At 46.3% G+C, this 5,214-nt stretch overlaps 2 pseudogenes; one reads left to right on the top strand and one right to left on the bottom strand.

The window, feature by feature from the left end:
• The first annotated feature begins 343 nt into the window (after window positions 1–343).
• LOC105741219 lies at window positions 344–2,530 on the top strand (annotated as a pseudogene).
• Window positions 974–2,331, bottom strand: LOC101560078 (annotated as a pseudogene).
• Window positions 2,531–5,214: the final 2,684 nt, after the last annotated feature.

Raw genomic sequence — 5,214 nt, 5'->3', positions numbered from 1 at the left:
CATTGGGGCCACTGGAAAGGATCAAGGAACATCACTCTATTCCTGCTCTAGGCAAGGTTTTGCCACAGACCTAACCTTCTGCTGTACAGCTTCTTCCCCTCATGTTTCCCATTCTTCCTCCAAAAAAAAGCTTGTGGCCCTGGGCTTCCATTCTGTGGCAACAAAACTTGCCTCCACAGTCTGAAAATGTTGTAAGCAGCTCAGTTAGAAATATCATAGACAGGGGGCTGGGGAGATGGCTCAGTAGAATAAGCACTTCCCTGGCAAGTTCAAGGGCCTGAGTTCAATCCCCCATTCTGCAAAATAAATAAATATTATAGGCAGTGTCCTGGCAGGTAGAAACATGGTAGCACAGCAAAGTGTGACTCATCTCCTGGATTCAGGGGTCCCTCAGGCCGCTGTATATCTGTTGGGTTTTGGAATGGCAGGATCCACGAAAACCACTTTTGTACAGAGGCTAACAGGACATGTGTACAGTGAAGTTCTCCACTTTATGTAATAAACCTGGACCCAGCTGTACATGAAGTGCCCTTTCCTATCAATATTGATATTTGTGACACTGTGAAGTATAAAGAAGTTGTGAAACAATATGGGCTTGGGCCCAATGGTGGCATAGTGACTTCACTCAATCTCTTGGCTACCAGATTTGATCAGGTACTGAAATTTATTGAGAAAGCCCAGAACACTTTCAAATACATCTTGACTAATACACCTGGACAGATTGAAGTGTTCATCTCGTCAGCTTCTGGGACAATCATCACCGAGGCCCTGGCATCTTCATTTCCAGCAGTAGTCATCTACGTGATGGACACATTGTGAAGTACTAACCCAGTGACCTTCATGTCCAATATGCTGTACACATGCAACATCCTGTACAAAACCAAGCTACCTGTTATTGTAGCCATGAACAAAACAGGTATGATAGACCACAACTTTTTTTAAGGGTTTTAGGAAACTAGACGCTGCAACTTTATTAGTATTGGTGGTGTTTGTTTGGAGCAAATTCAGCTCCTGGAGCTACACGGTTGAAAGCAGGAGGGGTTCGACCAATTGCCCCAATTCCTTCCATCATAGCGGCCTGGCCAAAGCATTCACTTGGTGGCATCAATCCCAAGTTTCCATCAGGCATCATAGTGGCAGGTCCTGGAGGAGCTGGGGTACCAGCTGGCACCGGAGCAGGGGGCATGGCGTTTCTGTTGTTTATGTCCATAGCACCTCCCATAGCCATCTGGCCCATCCAGATCTCTTGTTCTCTCACATCAGGGAATGTTCCCTTGAATCCTTCCCGCTGTCTCCGCATCATCTTTTCTTGTTGCAGCCACTCTTCTTTTTCACGGCGCCTACGCTCCTCTTCCTGCCTGAGCTCCAGTTGCTTTTGTTTTTGGACCTCTTGGTTATGCAGCTGTCCCATTCTCTCAAGTTCTTCTTGGCATCTCATCAAATCCTGCCTCATCAGCACAACCTGGTGCTCATGGTGAGCAGCCTCCATCTCCATCTCCAGCTCCTCACGGGCTTCCTTGATATTGCTGTCCACTTGATCCTGCCGCAGCTTCTCCATCTTAATAAGTGCCTTCCAATGCATGGCGTATTCTTATACAAAGGAGCCAGGCTGTGCAAATCAAGGTGGCTGCCCTCGCTCCTTGTGAAATTGCTGGTTCTCTATAACAAGCTTTTCTGGAAGTCCTTGTTTGTCATCTAACTGGTCTATAGGCTCCACAGTCACAGGCCGAGGAAGTGTGGCTAGTAGGAAAGACCCTTCACTGCATCTGTCCAGCACTTTCCGTGCAGCTAGCTTCCCTGAGAACTCAACAATGCCTTTTCCTGAGGGTCTTCCTCGATCATCCACAAGGACTACAGCCCTTTCCACCTGGCCAAACACAGAAAAGGCTCCTTCCAGTAGTTCGTTTTGGACTATAAGGGTTGCACTATGGCAGACAAGGTGCACACACAGTTGTTTTCCACGGAGAGACATATTATCCAGTTCCACTTTGGTAATCTCTGCAAGGGTTCATGTTTCCAAGTGGACAGAGCCAAAGCCTTTATTCTTATGAATGAAAACTTCTGCTTTGCCATATTTCTCAAATAGTTTCCTCAATTCCTCCTCAGTGATATCAGGGGAAGATTACCCACAAAGAGGCAGCTACACTGGGTAAATGTCTTCTCTCCTGGTTTCCTAAAATTCTTCAGGTCAATAATCAAACCTTCATTTTGGCTGCTGGCCTTTTGCCCATATACAGGTATTGGTGGCAGCGGCAGCGGAAGCTGCTGCTGCTGCTGCTGCTGCTGCTGATGATGATGATGATGATGATGACGATGATGATGATACTGGTGTGATGCTGATGATGCCTCCAGTCTTAACTTGGACTTCACTAATACCAACAGTCTGCTCCGCAGAATGGCAATCTAGACCACGGCTTTGCAGTGGAATGGATACAGGATCCTGAGGCTTTCTTTCCAAGATGCCTTGAATCAAGAAATTACACACATCAGTAACCTCATGCATTCCACGAGCCTGGTGTTAATGCTGTAGGCAGCTAAATTAGATAGAAATATTATAGGCAGCCAGATAGAGCCAGGTTCTCAAGGAGATATTATGGAAGACAAGGTGACTTTGCAACTTTGGAAGAGATGGACATTCCCACAGTGGGCCAGACCTCAAGACAAAGGAGTAAACAAATGCAACCACATGCTTCCCTAGGGATGAGCACCAGGGATTGATAGAGCCAGAACCCCCAGCCCCCAACAGGAAGAGCCCCTGTTCCATATTCATGTCCACTTGCTGCAAGACTCACTTCTTCATTTGTTTTTTGTTGTTGTTGTTTGTTTGTTTCATTTGTTCTGTTTTGTTTTTGGTGGAACTGGAGATTGAACTCAGACCCTTGCACTTATTCTACTGAGCCATCTCCCTGGCCCCTCACTTCTTCATTTGGTCCTGGATTTAATCAATTTTACCTGACCAGTGGTGCTTGTAACCTTATTGGTGGATCATAGTTTTGTCTTACCTCATGCCCACCTAATCAGTTCCAATGTTTTCCACCTTACACCCACCTCACCTCATGCTTTTGCTCTATAAAAATCCCTAGAAAAGGAAAGTTCCTTGGCCACTAGGATCCCTTTCTGTCCCTCTCTCAGATAAAAGCTTTCTCTCCCTCAATAAATATATTCTGGGGGCTGGTGAGATGGCTCAGTGGTCTGGAGCACCTACTTAGAACAAGCTAAGCTAAACAAAGCACAGGGACCGCGGTTCAATCCCCCAGCACCACATGCCAGCCAGCCCCGACCCCTGGTGGGCTGAGCTGGCCACACACACAAAAATAAATAAATAAATGTATAAATAAATAAATAAATGTATAAATAAATAAATATATTCTGCTGCTTCTGTTTCTAAAATTGGGTCTATAGGGTGTTCAGGGTCTCACTACTAGATCACACTAGCAGTGATTCTCCTGTTTACAGCCTCCCAAGAGCTGGGATTACAGGCGCACACCAGCATGCCCCCTCTCAATTGCTGCCTCAGCACACCCCAGGGACAGGGTTGCTTTTGGAATTTGGAGAAGTGAGGTTCCCCTTTTTTTTTTTTTTTTTTTTTTTTTTTGCGATACCGGGAATTGAACTCAGGACCCTGAGCTTGCCAGGCAAGCACTTATTCTACTGAGCTATCTCCCCAGCCCCCAGGTTTCCCTTAATTAGACAAGGGATTCTCCAAGTACTGGGTTGGAACTCAGTGCTGAGGCTTCACTACATTTCCCAGGAAGCTGCTTTTTTACCGCCTTTATTCTATTGTTCTAACGATTGAAACCAGGGCCTTGCACATGTCAGGAAAGCACACGACCACAGAACCTCAGAGTTTGTATGTGAATTGGGTACCTCCTCTGCTGTTGGCTGTGCTAATTGGAGGAGTGGGCTTTGGAACCTCAAAACATGGTCAAGTTCAGTAGTTCTAAGAAATATCTTTAGGCGAGAGAGCTCAACAGACTAAGCACCTGCTTAGGCAAGTGCAGGGGCCGGGATTCGATTCCTGGCACCACACGCAGTGCTGACCCCTCCCCCAAACGCGCTGAGCCAATGACGGAGTCAGGGCATGGTGGCACACACCCGTAACCACAGTGCTGGGGAGGCTGAAAACAGGAGGATACTCCGAGTCCGAGCTGCGCAGTGAGACTCTGTACCAAACACACACACAAAAAAGAAATATCTATATCCCCGCTGATACAGAGAACCAAAATGTTTCCTCTTCAAACCTATGTCTATGATTTAGCTTCTACTAACCTTGATAAATATAAAGGAGCCTGAGGATGGTGCCTGTTTTTTTCCATCCCAGACGTTTTTGACCTACATATGTTGGGGACTTGGAGTAACCCTGGAAAAAAAGAGAGAAAGCATGGGGAAATGTCCTGTGAATTCATTTTTCTTTTTCAATGTATTTAGTACAGGGTCTATAGGGTCTCACTACACATATCAGACTCTCAGTGGTCCTCCTGTTTTCAGCCTCCCAAGTACTAGGATTACATGCATGCCCCACCATGCCCAGTCTCAATCGCCGTTTCACCATGCCCTGGAGATAGGGCTTGCACAGCAGGCCAGAGATCGAACCCTGGTGCCTGTATCTGCCTAAGCAGGCACTTTAATTCACTGAGCTATCTGGCTGGCCCAACTCAATGTTTTTTGAGTTCAGTGACACAGAGATTTTTGAGAAATTTTCATGAACTAAAAAACTACATGAGGGCTGGCCTAATAGCTCAGTAGATTAAAGGGCCTGCAAGCAGATGCAGGGGCCAGGGGTTGGATCCCTGGGCCTGCCGTGCCATCCTGCCCCAGGGGGCGCGCTGAGATAGCAATTGAGACTAGGCGTGGTGGGCGTGAGCCTGCACTCCCAGCTCCTGGGAGGCTGTAAACAGGTGGATCACTACGAGTCCAATATAGTAATGAGACCTCGAACACCTGTAGAACCTTCCAAAAAAAAAAAAAAGCAATAATAATAATAAATCCCCGGTACTGGAAAAAAATAAAACTACATGGACTAAGAACATGTCCGGGCTGGGGAGATAGCTCAGTAGAATAAGCGCTTGCCTGGAAAGTGAAGGTCCTGAGTTCAATCCAAAGTACCGCAAAAAAAAGAAAGAAAAAAAAGAATGTGTCTTCTTTTAGCTGTCTAAGCCATTATTTGGTTTCTGAGTCTCCTTCTTTGCTTGCTTGCTTGCTTTTTTTTTTTTT

Source organism: Octodon degus, unplaced genomic scaffold, assembly GCF_000260255.1.
Source record: "Octodon degus isolate 3935 unplaced genomic scaffold, OctDeg1.0 scaffold00345, whole genome shotgun sequence".
Classification (NCBI taxonomy): Eukaryota; Metazoa; Chordata; class Mammalia; order Rodentia; family Octodontidae; genus Octodon; species Octodon degus.
This window is presented reverse-complemented; position numbering and strand designations above follow the sequence as displayed.